The sequence below is a fragment of the Balaenoptera ricei genome, chromosome 10 (genome assembly GCF_028023285.1).
Source record: "Balaenoptera ricei isolate mBalRic1 chromosome 10, mBalRic1.hap2, whole genome shotgun sequence".
Lineage (NCBI taxonomy): Eukaryota > Metazoa > Chordata > Mammalia > Artiodactyla > Balaenopteridae > Balaenoptera > Balaenoptera ricei.
In genome coordinates, this window is record NC_082648.1 from 78615582 (window position 1) to 78631526 (window position 15945).

At 39.8% G+C, this 15945-nt stretch overlaps 1 long non-coding RNA gene across 3 annotated transcripts in view; it reads right to left on the minus strand.

Moving 5' to 3' along the window:
- Positions 1 to 15945, minus strand: part of LOC132373460 (uncharacterized) — a 469013-nt gene that overhangs the window by 321962 nt on the left and 131106 nt on the right. For 2 of the 3 annotated variants that reach the window (XR_009505428.1, XR_009505429.1), the window contains exon 2: positions 9961 to 10044. This is a non-coding gene — a long non-coding RNA (uncharacterized LOC132373460). Of the gene's footprint in view, positions 1 to 1164; positions 1236 to 9960; positions 10045 to 15945 lie in introns of all 3 variants that reach the window. The other variant, XR_009505430.1, reaches the window with a different exon arrangement.

Sequence of the window (15945 nt, forward strand, 5' to 3'; positions counted from 1 at the left end):
AAAATGAATCAGCCACACACGTACAGATATCCCCTCCCTTTTGGGCTTCCCTCCCATTTAGGTTACCACAGTGCATTAGGTAGAGTTCCCTGTGCTATACAGTATGTTCCCATCAGCTGTCTATTTTATACATAGTATCAATCATGTTTATGTGTCAATCCCAGTCTCCCAATTCCTCCCACCCCATCCCTTTCCCCCTTGGTATCCATATATTTGTTCTCTACGTCTGTGGAAATTTTTTAAATGTCAATACCCAGGATTCAATGTCTAGAGTTTCTAACTTAATGGGTATGGAGTGAGGACCTGGTATCAGTATTTTTTAAAAACTCTCCAAAAAATTCTAGAATGCATTCAGGATTTAAAAAATGCTGATTTATTAAAGGCCTGAACACAATACTATGCTTGACTTTGAGAATGTAAGAATTCATAGTTCTTCAAGTAATTTTAAATCGGGTTGTATGAACTTGACATATAAAACAATTAATAAAACATATATAAGAACATTGCTGTATATCAAATAAGCAATATAGGTGAGTGGTCCCCAAACTCAGATCTGTAGACTCTTGCAGAGATGGCTGCATAAGAATTGTCTTGAAAAAAAAAAAATTGTCTTGAGAACTTGTTAAATACATAGCTTTGGGGGCCCAGTTCCAGAGATTCTCATTTAACATATCTGGGGAGAGATTCAGGCATCAGTATTTTAAAAGCTACAGTGATGAGTCCACTGAGTAGCTAGGTTTCAGAATTAGATAGAGAACTCCTAAAGCGAGGTCCCACATCTTTTTATCTTTGACTCTCCAAGGTCTAACCCAGCATCTAGAATTTAGTAGGTATTTGCTAAGTGTTTAATAAATAGACCTTGATTTAGGAAGTGACCAGTGAGTGTTTTGGTGGACAGAGACACCAGACTTAGGGATTTAAGCTTGACCTTGAAAGAGATAACATGAGACTCGTTCTATGTATTAAACAACCATCAGCTGCAACCTTCCCACCTACCCCTCACTCCTACATTGACTACCAACCTAACCAAAAGATCATTATTTGGGGATCACCAAGCCACTGAGGCCCTCTCAGTCAGACTGAAGTTCATATGATTGCTTAAACCTTTTTTCGGGGAATAGCTCTTTTACACCAACTGGCAGGGTTACTGCCCCATAAACTTACCTTCTGTCATTAGCTTTGACTGTTGACATGTGGAATGATTAGACAGAGTTGAGCAAAGTGTATTTTGCAGTCTGTGGGGAAGAGTACAGAACATAAATAACCACTGCATCTCATTATAAAATCCTGAATGTGCAAAATACACTGATCCAAGTGCCACAATTAGATTAGCACTTGCCACGCCCATTAACTTCAAAGGGAAATTGAAGCCAAATTTGGGCCCATATGCTCCCTGTCCTTACACTTAAGCAAGTCAGATAATGTCTATTTTCACATTCAGTTAATTTCTGAAACAGCCTACATGATATTTATTGCTCCAGACTCTTATAATTCCCCCAGGCAGCCTTGCTCAAACACCCCGTGAAATCCTCTCCACTTACAGTTTCACACAACCTTTTGGCCACACCCTGAACATGTCCTTTTTAAAGACACATCCTTTTAAATGGCTGAGTGACAGCCTCCCCCATCACATAAGACGTGATATTGATGCACAAAGATGCATGTGCTTTGTATGAGGGCACAAGGTTACTAAAGTGGCCAGAATAAAAACTAAGGTGGACATTGGAGGATTGAGATGATGGGCAAGGAATCTTTAAAGAAGAGAGTTCTGAAGGCCTCTTTGTCTCAATCTATGATAGTCTATTGGCAAACCGCCCTACATAATACATCACATTCAGCTCTGATCAATGGTTCACGGTGGGAGGCTATAAGTGGCCTGAGAAAGAGCCACATTCAGAAGTTTTATTGTGCTAACATGAGGCTGCTATGACAAGTAGATCCCAAAGTTATAAGTCATTCAATGAGACGGCCTCCTCTGGTCAGGGTGCCATTTAGGGACAGGTGTAGGGAATAACTGGCTGCATGCAGTGGGTTCAAGGGCCTGGGAAGACCCCTCTGTTCAAACATGTCTCTACTGCTTAAGTGTTAAAGGCCTTGGAATCCCATTATGAGAACCCAGTTCCTTTATGCCTTTTGTCATGGAAGCATGTACAACAGAGGGGAGCACAGGCTGGAGGACTGAGTGGGCAGAGAGACACTTGGATGAAAGAGGCCCACAGAGGGCCAGAAATGTCCCTCCAGCAAGCCACAGTTCGGATGATAAAGAAAATTAAAATATGTGACCTCCTGTGTAAAACGAACTGATTTCTCCCTCCTTCCCAGCAGTATCAGAATTGGCTGAGGTGGAGCCATGGGTGGAGAGCTGGCTATGCATTGACTACAAGGTCCATCAATTCTCAAAAGCAGCCACTGCAGCAGAAAGCAGCACAAACCCTCAGGAGAAGCATGGGTGGAACAGAGGTGGGAATTCCACGGGGAAGGATTAGAAGGGATTCTTTCGTAACAATGTGGAATTGGCACAAGGACCCTCAACATCAACATCACCTGGGAGCTTGTTACAAATGTAGATTCTCAGGACTTCCAATTATGATATGCATTTTACCAAAACTCCCCAGGCAATTTGTATGCACATTTGAAAAACACTGGTCTAAACAAAAACATCTAGGACATCAGAAAAAGGGAGAGAGAGGAAGGGAAGGGAAACAGGAGAAGAAAAGAGGATATTTATTCTCTAGGGATGGCAGTAAGAATGAGAACTGAGAAAAGGCACCAGTGCCTCCAGGTTGCCTGGGTGGCCTTTGAGAGCAGGGTCTGCAGAGGCAAGTGGGTGTGGAGGGGAGAGTTTGTGGTAGGAAGTGGGGACAGTAGGTGCAGGCACTTTGTGTCAGATGGAGCTAGGGAGGATGAGCTTGGTTTTGCTATTTGAGGTCGTGGGTATAGGCGACTTTCAGTTTCCATTTGAGGGAGCCTGGGTAGGTGCATTCCAGATATGCCGAAATCAACGGTGGAGTGATTCATCTCCACTCATCTTCCTACCAAATTCCCCTACTATTTGACACCTTTTCCTTAAGCCTCTGCCTCACGGCCCCCAACCCTCCCCACCAGATGACTTTGTCTCAGTCTTCTCTGAGACTGAGGCCACCAGATAAAGGTTCCCTCAACCTCTCTCTTCTCTATCTCGCTGTTTCTCTACATCTTTACCCTCCTTTTTTGGAGAGGAAAGCCTCCTTCATTCCAAAAGTAACTCCACCGAACCACCGATCCCTCTCTTCCTTACAGACACTTGACCCACCAATCATGCTCTCTCTTGCTCATTTAATTTCTCCCTCACTTTCACCATCTATTCCTAAACCAACAATTAACTCAAGTCTCCCCACTCCTGAAGAGTTCTCATTCAAGCTTGCTTATCTTTTCAGCCAACCTCCACAGCTCTGGAATTTTACACCCGGACCTCTTGGTTGGAACACTGATTTCACCTCCTAGTGATGCACTCACCTCTCAGCCCTTGTTTTCTGGCTTCCTGGCCTGCCTATGTGCTTTTGCCCCTGCTGCACCCTCCCTCTGTTCTAGAACGCTCACACCTCTGCCTGGCAGTGTACTATGTACCTGCCAGGTTTGCAAACCCTGCATCCCTCTCCCTGACCCTCACCTGGAGTGCAACCCTGTGCCAGTCCATAGACCCGCCCTGAGACAGGCAGACCAGAGATAAAGCTAACTTACCTCACGCTCTGAGATGCAGCATTAGCTAAGACTGGCCACTGCTCCAGGTTCAAGTACATCTTTATTGTGGGAACTATTTTGAATCTGATGCGTGGGCCCAGTTTTGGCGCCAGCACTGGTTTCATTTTCATGCATCCTATTTTTTGAGCATTTACTATGTGCCAGGCTCTGTGGCGCTACCTACACGTGATCTCACTGACTCCTCCCAGCACCCCGGTGCTGAGGAGCCCTACCGTGAGTAGACCCATGTCATAAGAGGGTTTGAGAAATTTGCCCAAGGTCACCCAGTCAATAGATGGTGGAACCATGACGCAAACCAGGCTCTAGGGGCTATGCTTGATAAATAGTTGTGACTTTTAATAAAAGGAAGAGTGGGGGATGTGTATGTGTGCGAGCATGGGTATGGGCGTGGGTGTGATGCAGTGATGTTGGGAAAGCTTTCAGGGACCCTGCTCCTCATGCCAGATTTTCTGGCCCTGATCAGCTGCTGCCTGGCTGCCAGGAGCTGTTATTATCACTCACTCCTGTGCCCCTGTCACTGGGCCTGTGGGGACTTGCCCTTCCTTCCTGCTCTTGGCCCTGTGATGTTGACAGCTGTACTGGGAAATCACATGCTGGCTGCTGCCACGCTTATCAGACACAGATTGTACGTGCGGATCTGGACGTCCTGCCCACTCTGTCCCTTGCCTGCCCCTATACAAGCGGTCAGGCCACTTCTAGGCCAGGGCCTTGCTCCATCTGTTTTACCTCTGTGCAAGTAACTGAGCTTTCTCTATGCTACCACTTCTCCATGGAGTCTTTTCCCTGGTTCTCCCTGACAGAATTCATACCCTCTGTTATATTCCTTTAACTCTTGACTTATGCTCTCTTTCTGGCTTTTTCACCTGTCTTGTTAACTCCTTCTAATATTTAATCTTCTTTTTTTTTCCAAATTTAAATATTTGTGTATTGAATTAATTAGGACATACTCCTTCAAAACAACTATGGAACAAAAAAAGCTCAAATTGTTAAGTGTGTTGGGGAAAAATGAGTCACTGGAAGTAGAAATCTACCAGGAGAATAAAAACAATGATAATGAGAACAATAATAGCCAATAAGCAATATTTTTAACATGCTTTACAATTACCAAACACCAGACTCATTGTCTGGCCCTCGCTGTCCCGGAAGATGTGCTCTGTGACTCACTGAAAGCCACATAGCAAGTATAATGGTGACAGGACTCAACCCCCAGGCTCTCGCTTCAAATCCTATCTTCTTCCTAAAATCCCTTTTAAAGAAAAGATTTCTGTCTCATCAGCCAGCTCATCTGGGTCATTTGAAAACCTCAAGCAGAAATTTCTCAGGTCAGCATTATGTGTTCTCCAAGAGCAAGCATCTTCAAACAGAAACCAAAAACAATGAAAACCAAATACCAATGGCTTCTGGCTTCTCTTCAGTGGTAGCGAGTCTTAGTTCTTTTTCCTTATTCCATATGAAATCTTATAACCCGCAAGGGGTGTTGTGGGCTTTCTAATGGTGGAGCAGAGACACGAGCTTAGGAAATGCAACCTTCTCCTTCCTCCCCTCTACCAATGCTAAGTACACCGTCATGCTCTTACATTTTATTCACTTTGAATTTAAAGTCAATGAGACCATAAAGGACCAGTTTTGTATTTTGTTGTCTTATCCCCCTGCAGCTTCCATAGCAAAACTAAATATGTGGAACATCAAGTCTTTATGAATCTCACCTCCACCAAGAGAACTGAGTATGCACTTTTTGAGGACTTCAGTTTATTCAAGATGATGAGACAACTTTAGAAAAAAAAATTCCCTTAATATAAGAAGTCTATAGGCCAAATGGACTTCCCTTTCTGGTCTAAATGTCATGTTTGTGAAAGTGGTGTGGTATAAAGAGCAAAGTATGGAAATGAAAAATTATGCCTCTGCTGAATAAACCAGACTCTTAGCTGCCTGATTTGCTGCCCCTCCTGGTTTGCTTCTCCCTCTCATGGCTGGTGCCTTCTCACCTCTCAGGTCTCCACTCAAATTATCACCTCCCAGGAGATACCTCCTAAAATTGCTCTTTCTCCATTACTTTTTAACCCCTTTTCCTCCTCCTCATTATTTTATTAATAGCATTTATCACTATCTGGCATTTTATTTGTTTATTTATTTATTGTCTGTTTCCTTCTACTAGAAGATAAGACCTTTATGTGAATTTGTCTTAATTGTTGCTGTTTTCCCAGAAACCAGCTTCCTGAATTCAATTCCCTGAATAAACATTCAGGACGCCACTTATAAATAAAACAATTCTATTTTTTCTTCATATGTTGGAGAAACTGCAGGATCTAGGGATACCATTAAAGATAAATAGGAGGCCAAGGTTTGTTCATTGCTAAGGATTTTCCACTGCAGACACTACAGAGAAGGGTCTCTTCATTCAGAATTTTTCTGTTTTCTCAGCATCACAAACACAGTATTTGGGTAAGAGAGAAAAGTCCAGTAAGTCTGCATCTTATCTCAAATGTCAAAGAAAAGAAAGTGAAACAGAGAAACATTTGTTCCAGATTTGTTGGAAAGATTCTAAAAAACTCAGCACCTGAAACCCACTCTGTGGGTTCCTTTTAATGGTTCAATTTGGTTTTTAAACCTTTTTCTCATCAGAGCTGAGGAAGAAAGTAAGATTCATTTACTCATTCAACAAACAGCTCAAATATCACACCTCTGAAAGGTTTCCCTCATCATAAGTTCTAATGGAATACCCCTCACCCTTCTATCATTTTCTAGTTTATTATACTCTGTTAAATTCCTAGGAGTACTTATCTCTATCTGAAGTTATATTTTTATTAATGTTTTACATATTCATTGTCTGATTCTTCCTGGTAGAACATAAGCTCCATGAGAGCAAGAGTCTTGCCTCTTCTCCACTGATGCTTCTCCAGAACCTAAGAGTTTTCAACACATGGAAAATTCTCAACAGGCAGCTGTTGAATAAATGAAGGAATGAAGTTGCAAGGGCTCTGTGAAGGCTTTCTTGACAGCTCTGGCCTCATTTTGACATTCTTGCTTTTCTGAATACTCTTGTATCCATCGTTCTTCCCCATCACCAGGAATTTAGTCTCTAGGGTTCTCCTCCCTAACAGCTGTACAGTACCACTGAGTCCTTTGCTGCTTCATTACACCAAACTAGCATAAACACAAGCTCGTTGGTGATTACTTCACGCACTCCTATTTTGTTTCCCCAGCAACACTGTAAGCTTCCCACAGAGAAGGCCTATGTCTTAGGCCAAGGAACAGAGAAGGAAGAGAAGGGTTTTGAAAAAATGATAATGAAGTGAGTTTTAAAAATACTAAATTTGTATGCCTATGGTATATGCAGGTAGAAATGTCCAACAGACAGTTTATGTGTATGGATCTGATGTCAGAAAAGAAGTCTAAGCTGAAATCATTCATTTGTAACTTGTCAACATCTGTTCAGTATGACTAACGAGTTGAGTGTATGCGCTCACTCCGGGAGAGAGCAGACATTGAGAAGATGAGCAACAAAGGGCAGAGCCACAGCACTGCCACCAGGGCCAGGCAGAGGAAGGAGGATGAGAAGGGCCCATGCCAGCGGTAGGAGGGGGACCAGAACACTGCATCTTGTGGATGCTAAAACGTGGACACTCTCAAGATGGTAGAGAATGGTCAATGATGGCAAGTGTCACAAAGAATCCAAGTCAGAAAAGACTGGAAAATGGCCCCTGGATTTGGCAGTGAGTCTTGCTACAGCAATTTCACCTGAGGAACGAGAATGGAAGCCTGATTGAGAGGGACTGAGAATGGACTTTACTGGAAGATGAGTAATTCAGCAAAGTGAGTCAAGACAGTGCCCTTTACAAGCTTAGCTTTGAAGACAAGGAGAAAGATAGGCTGGTACCTAAATCTGAGCTTCTGTGGAAAATAAATTGAGTTTAGTACTCAAAAGGTGGTTTCAAATTGTGCATTTGAAATGTGTACAGTTTATTGTATACCAATTATACCTCAATAAAGTGTTATTTTTAAAAAGCACATTTTAGAATTTCACAAAATATAAGTATCTTCTCATTTGAGAATAAAATTTCAAATTCATAATAACATATTAAGATATTTTCTGATATATAAATGAGAAAAATCCAGTATAAGGAAAAAACCAGAAACAGGTAAACTAATACTCCTGGTTTACAAATAATAGTAAGAAAAAAATCAATAGTTAACAGAAGAACTTTTTTTCTTATGGTAGGGAGCAGAAAAGCATTATGACCTGGAATAGCCAGCATAGAAAAAGGAGTGGAATTATGTTATTTTAGACCTATCTAAGAGACTAGAGAATGGACTAGATCATGACCCAAATCAAGGCAACTACAAGCCAAATTAAGACCTCCAAGAAAGGCTCAAAGAGTTTCCTGAGCACAGATGAAAAGGCCTTAATGTCATCAAAGCTTCACTTAGGGTCATAATGAGAGAAAAAACATGTAGATATACATTGGGTAGAGAAGGGAGAATAACATCTAAACTAAATATTGGTCCTTTTCCAAAGATTCAGCAATTATCCTACCAGAGTCCTAAAAACTGAAGGGAATAAAATGCCAAGGTTTAAACAATTAATAGTTAGTAAACTCAAAGGTGAGACAGGTAGACAAAACTGAAGAGAAATATTAACTCAGTGAAAGCTGGTTTTTCAGAATGCAGCCATCTAGAATTCTCTCTACAGTGTTTTCATGTGGAATAGAAAAAAATGACAAATAGAAAGTCAGTAGATTAAATACTAATGTGTACAGTCTTTTATACTTTTCCTCACTGGATCCTTAAAATAATTCAGAGAGGCAGGCAGTGTGCCAGAGTGGCAGTAGGCCCCCACTAACCCCTGAGTGATATTTATCTTTTGTGTTTTCACACAAATGGACCTTGAGAGGTAATGTTTTTCCTTTGACCTGTCCTGTTTTCCCACAACATTATCCAGGGAAGCAGATTTATCAGAGACTGAAAATGCAATAGAATAAGCAGGGAAAAGTGGAGAAGAGGCATTGTATATCTGTTGAAATGTGTATCATCACCTTATTACTTTAAAAAATATATCTAAGCATTAAAGATAAGTGATATGGTTACCAACTTACTAATTAGAGAACTAGACAAGAGGCTAAGTGATGTAATCATCCTATTCCAGATTGCAGCTCGTGATTAGAAAAGCAACTTCCAGTACCTGCCACAGAATTAGTAGAGAGTCATTATGATGTTCTATACCCCTGTGACCTCAAGGCAACCAGTGGGAAGTGACGGTCATGAAAGCATGATGATTCATAAGACCTGACAAGGTATTCAGCATCAACTTGGTATCCAAGGTACTAGCATCTTCAGCTATTCATCACTCTTCCCATTTCTCCCAACCCAATCCTGTCTATCTCCCCTAAAATAATAGCTAGTATTCACAGAGGACTTACTAACCATTGTTCTAAGCACTTTTCATGTACTAAGTCACTTAATTATCACAACTCTATGAGTAGGTGCTATTTTTTGCATATTCATTTATAGATGAAATTGCCATGACACAAATAGGTTAGGTAATCTACCCAGCTGGCATGTAGCTGGTGAGTATGAGAGCACATTCAAGCCCAAGCAGTCTAGAATCAGAGCTCTCATTCTCAATCACTAGGCAATACTGTCTTTTATTTCAGATCATAATCATCTCTCTTCTGGACTATTACAACAGCTTCCTAGCTGCTCTCCATTCAAGTTACCTCTTTTCACATTATTATTTTTTATTATAAAAATAATATGCAAATACATTCTCCAGGTAAAATATTATAATAGCATGAATCAGACAAAACCCCTTTTGGCCACCAGCTGCAATCCCAAGTTTCTCCCCAGGGTCTGGTGTGTCTCCTTCTAGATGTTTTTCTGCATACGTATATACCTTTAAAAATATTCAGTATTGTTTGACAGATTTTTAAATAAATTTTATTATATTAATTTGTAAATGTTTAATTAATCTCTACATTTTCATGGGCATGCTAAATCAAAACAGTGTGACCTTTAAAAGAAGAAAAATCCATTCCCTTTCTTGAAAAACTACCCCCACCCCAAATGGAGATGGTACAACCCTGCTGAAGTGCTCTACTACTCCCCTTTTAGTATCAGTGAAATCAAGCAAGTCCCCCAGAGGAAAAGACTAGGAAAACTAAAGGAGCAACAGGTTGAGTGGTATATACAGAGAAGGATGAGAACAATTTTATAGCAGCTCACCCGTGGATGAAACAGTCCATGGATGAGGGCATCCTCATCTGGAGATTTGCCATGCAATGAAGCCAGATCCACTTCTGATAAAGTCTGTGTAAATAACCAGAATATCAGGTTACTTGTGCATCTCATTCCAGTGGCAACCTGGCATATCAGGATAACATTATGTTTCCACTCACTGAACTAGTCCCTTCGTGGATGTGAATGTGTTTACCTCTTTACTTGTCTACTGTTTCCAGAGTATAAGAATTGCATCTCTCTTCTGCTGCAGTACCATCACTTAGCTCAGGACCTGGCACGCACTTGGAGCTCAATAAATATTTGTTGAATGACTGAATAAAGCCAAAGGTGTGTGATTAATTCTGATTATCAAGGTTCCATGAATTTTCTACCTTGACTTTTTGAAGCTTCAGAAGACAGAATGATTTGATCACCCATGGCCATTGTACATTGATCTAAACAGTTATAGATCTACAGCAGACACTAATAACAACCCACCTAAATTATACCTACCTATGGCAGGTAGGTATAATTAAGAGTTAACAAATGTCACCATATGCTTGCTGTGTGACCTTGGGCAATTTTCTTAACCTCTCTCTTCAGTTTCCTTCTCTGTAATAATGAACACAATCAAACCTTTAAGATTTAGTGAGGACTAGGTGAACTGATACATAAAAGCATCTAATAATGTGTGAGACACTGAGTGAGTCCTCAGTAAATGTCAGCCCTGTGCCTATGTCTCCTTCTGCCCACTCGCCACCCCCTTCCTAATAATAAGGCTTTGAGTTTATTTACCCTGATAAGCATTTCTCTTCTCTCATTTCCATTTGTGGCAATCTGGGCAACAACTTCTTTCTTTTCCAGTGCTGACCTACTGTTTGGTTGGAATCAGTCCCAGGGCTCTGGGCTCTAGAGACTGCCGTTAGACTACGAAGCATTATGGATCAAATCCAAGTGCTACAGCATATAATGGCTCTGGCCACTAAAAAACAAATGCAAACTGTTTTAGCTATTTTATGGAGTGCAGTACATACCCAAAAGTTTATAATAGGGTTACCAAATACGGTGTTCTAAAACTCAAAAAATCATCCCAAAATTACTCATCTCCTCATAGACATAACTTGCTACGTTGAATATTAAAACAGACACCTCGCTCTTGAGTCTAAAGTTTTCTCCAAAGTTCTCACAATTATAATTTCAAACCAGTGAATGTTATTCAAACAGGGAAAGACAGAACCTTCAACGTACTTTCACCCTGTGAGACTCTTTATCCAACTCCTACCATATCTGCTTCCTCAAATTCTTTTAGATCTACCTAAAATCCCCTTATTTACAAAGTCTTAGAGTCTCAGAAACACTTGCATTTATTCTGTCATGTACACACCCTAACAAGTCATCCTAGGGCTTTAAAAAGAATTTAAGGAGACTCAGCTAAACACAATCCTTCCCCTTTATAAGTCTTGCTTCTCTCCAGCATTTAAGAACATCTTCCCACAAACCACTGGGGCAGAACTACTAGGTCGCTGCCTGAATGATCTCCTAGCAATTAGACGTGTCTTTAAGGCATGATATCCATTACTTCTCCTTTATCCTGCATTACAACTTGAACAATGCCCGGCTCAATAAAAGCAGTGTTTCTACTATCCTGGTTAGGTTCCAACCTCAGCCTTCAAGTGGAGATCTGTCTGGGTAGCTTATAAATCTCGTTTAAAAAAAAAAAAAAAGTTCTTACTTTGAGACCTGGGGAGTGTCAAGAATTGTTGGAGTATTTTCTTCATGTGCCCTTCGCCTAAAGATTACATCTTTTGCTCAAAGATTTAACAAGAGCCACCCGGTTAGAATTATAGTCAATACGATTAGCTAAGCATACTACACCCCAAAGACGAGCAGCAGCTGGATTACTGTGCCACAGCTCACCTATTTGTAAGAGATGATCTCAGAGTTCCTTATTCACAGAAAACTCAAAACCCTGAGGAATTCATACACCACTCACGCATCATTACAAAAGAACTCCAAAGTGGAAATTAATATCTAGATGGGTCTGAATAGGCCTGGGAAGAACCTTATTTTCTCACTTCTGGATTCTGGCTAGCTAAGCCTCAGTCCTGAGGGCCAAGTAATTGCTGGGAGGAGGGGTGAGGGGACCCAATCAGGGGAGTTATTTCAGGACCTAGATCTTTCCATTGCCCCGATCATCCTTCATGTGTCATATATCTTTCCAAGGCTTGGTTCCCACCTGTAGTGAAAAAATGCCTGAGAATCTTAAAGTACAGTGTGTTTTATAATACCATTAATTCCTTAAAGCAGCTTGTTAAAGTACCTTAATTCTTGAAGGATGGAAACGAGACAAAGAGAAACACAAACTACAAAATTCATCCTCAGACTAGTTCATCAGCTGACTGGTTGACTATAATATTCCATTAATAATAAGATAAGGCAAAGATGAAAACAATCACTGGGAATAAGCACATTTCAAACTGACAAAAGTCCCAGATCATTTAAAATGGTAAATTAAAATTTAGATCTCCGATCTCTCTCTCTCTCTCTCTCCCTCCCTCTCTCTCTCTCCCCGTCTCTCTCTCCCTCTCTCTCTCCCTCTCCCTCTCTCTCCCTCTCTCTCTCCCTCTCTCCGATCTCTCTCTCTCTCCCTCTCTCCCTCTCTCTCTCTCCCTCTCTCCGATCTCGCTCTCTCTCTCTTTTTTAAAAAGCAATTTTGTCCCAACCCCAACACAAGTTAAACCACTAAAACCACTTAAATTATAGTGATGAAATCATAGCTTTTGGAGTTGAGATCTGCTTTGCACCATTCCAAGGAAACCCAGCTACACCTTTAGAAAACTTTGTTCCTTTTTTGACCATGCAATGAATTTTAATAAACAGTCCATTATTTTGTTGCAGTCTTTCTCCTGGTGGTGAGGGGTGAGTTTGGGAGGGGTGGGGCAGAGGTTGGGAAATTTGCGAGTGAAGCATTTTTTCATACCTCGATTAAAATGGTTAATTAGGTGCAACAGAGATTCCTTACATGCTACAGAATTATATCAAATCCTTATGTCAAACTCCTTAGTTGTGAGGAGAGTTCACTCCCATTTTAAATGATGTTCTTTAGATTTGCCATTTGGTAATACTGAAACTAAAAAAAAGCTCAGGAGAAAAAAACAAAATCAAAAAACACTGACAGTTTGAACATACCATCAATTTTTCAAGGGCAAAGACTAAGACTCCTTCTCATACAAGTCAACATAAAACACTTTGGGGGCAGTTAGGAGAATTATCTGCTTATGATATCAACCCTAGAAATGTCCCTGTAAACATCCTCACTGATAATTCTTCATCCACCAGTTTCTTACAACCAACAAGACCCAATTCAGCGGCTACCACAAGTGGCCCAAACTGCCTATAGGAAATTATGCAAGTTTCTCCTCCTAAGAAATGCCGCCAAAAAAAAAGGTAAAAAAAATCTTGGACCAGAAGAATTGGGTCACAGGATGAGAGAGACACCACTTTCTTCAATATTATTAATTCTTGATTTTTAAGGAAACATGGTTCCCATTAGGATAAGAGAGTTTCTTAAATGTGACCTACATTCAAGCGTAATTATCTTTCTTTCCCAATTGGCAAACATACACTGTATAACCTCGTTATAAAATCCCGTAATTAATACAGTTTTGAATGTTAAGAGCCAAATTATCTGACCTAAAATGTAGTAAGGTATATAATAGTTGAAGACAATCAGAATAGTCTGACTCTACCTTAGGCTTGCCCCCGATGTTTTGAAACAATAGCTCTTCCTTTATACAACATGACTTATTTTATCAGTGGAAGTTATCCATGAGTTCACTGGGAGAAGTTAGGAATGCTACATCCTTACTAAATATTCAGAAATAGTTTTAAATATTATTTTAAAAGTACAACCAAGAATAGAACTAAAACAACACATGAAGCTTTATGGCAGTAGGAATTTATTCTGTAGACAGATTACATTATTTATTTATGCTGTTGTATTTATTGGGTTTTATTACGTGGTATCTAAGAGACATATTGTGTCTTCAGAGAAAAGGACTGAAAGGTTTGGATCTACGTACCAGGCCAGCACTCACCAGCTCTCTGATCTTAAGCTTATCACTCAAATCCATTTCTCATCTGTAAAATGGAGTTGTGGCAATATCTATTCCACAGTGTTGTTTTAAAGAACAAATATAATCATTTGAAATAATTAATATCTCAAAAGGATTAAATAAATTTTGGCTTGTTAGTCTACCTTCACATATTAAGAAAATAGCCAGAGAAATGACACATGCTAAAAGATATCTTAAATATGTCCACTGAAAATACATTTTTACAAATGACATGGGCTATAAATAAATACTGAAATGCATTTAGAAATTTCAGATCATACAAATATGCATTCAAAAATTAACATGGACTTCCAGTTAAAGATGACAGATTGTACACATGTATTTATATTCTTTTCCATCCAGAAGCCCATTAAAATGTCAATGAAGAATGTAAGTAGGTATAAACTCATAAGATAAGAATATATAGTGGTCATTAGCTCATAGAAGACTTAAATTTTTGGAAGATGACAAGTAGATGTAGATATACTAACAGATGAAAGGCATATAAAGAAGTGAGCTTAGAGTAAAATGAAAGGGAAGTAGCTGGTGTAGTAACAGAGATGGAAATAAGCTGCCGAGAAGAACCACTGAGATGCTCAGAATTCTGAAAATGCAGATACAACAGGGGAGGGAATGACACATAAGACTGAAAAATAGAGGAAATAGATCCAAATTCTGTTTATGGGACAGCTGATTTCATCACTATGTAAATCACAAACCAGTCATGGCGTTTGCCTTACTTTAAAATGTGAACAAAAACCAAAGATTCCCATACATTTGAAAAAGTCCCCAATGTGGGAGATTCTGACCAAAATAAACAAACAGAAATACTGATTCCAAAATAAAAAGATATAATGTGAAGAACAGAAATTTTTACAGAAACTCTAACATCCTTAGAAAGATTCAAGAATACATTGCAGGGCTTCCCTGGTGGCGCAGTGGTTGAGAGTCTGCCTGCCAATGCAGGGGACACGGGTTCGAGCCCTGGTCTGGGAAGATCCCACATGCCACGGAGCAACTGGGCCCGTGAGCCACAATTACTGAGCCTGCGCGTCTGGAGCCTGTGCTCCGCAACAAGAGAGGCCACGATGGTGAGAGGCCCGCGCACCGCGATGAAGAGTGGTCCCCACTTGCCACAACTAGAGAAAGCCCTCACACAGAAACGAAGACCCAACACAGTCATAAATAAATAAATAAATAAATAAAAGAACGTGAATTTCTTTAAAAAAAAAAAAAAAAGAATACATTGCATCCATAAGACAAGAACAGGATAGTATGAAAAAAGAACAAACAGATTAAAAAGGAAACTTGATTTAAAGAATATGAGTGCCAAAGGAAAAAAGAAAAAGAAATTTTAGAATACAGAATTAAGAAATTCTCCCAGAAAATAAAATTTTAAAAGACCAAAGGATCAAATCAGGAGAATTAATAGATAATTATTAGGAATTATGGAAAATGAGTAGCAAAAATGGAAGGGAGAAAATTTTTCATTTGATTAATACAAGAGAATTTTGTATAGCAGAAAGATTTAACACTTCAGATTGGAATAGCCCACCAATGGCTGTAAAAAGGCCTCCATCGATGATTGTTCCCGAAAGAAAAAAAGCAGAAAGAAAAAGCAAATCATCAAAGAATGAGAATCAAGCTGGCATGAAACTTCACATCAGCAATACTGATGATTAAGAAAAAGGAACACTGCCTTTGAAATTCTGAGTAATTTTACATTTTCTATACCTAATTAAATTATTATTCAAGTGTGAACTTAGATCACACTTGCATGTGCTGATTTTCACACATTCAAACAATCAGAAAAGTTGCATCTCACATATCCTTTCTTAGGAATTTTGATGAGTATGTACTGCTGCAAAAAGAAGTA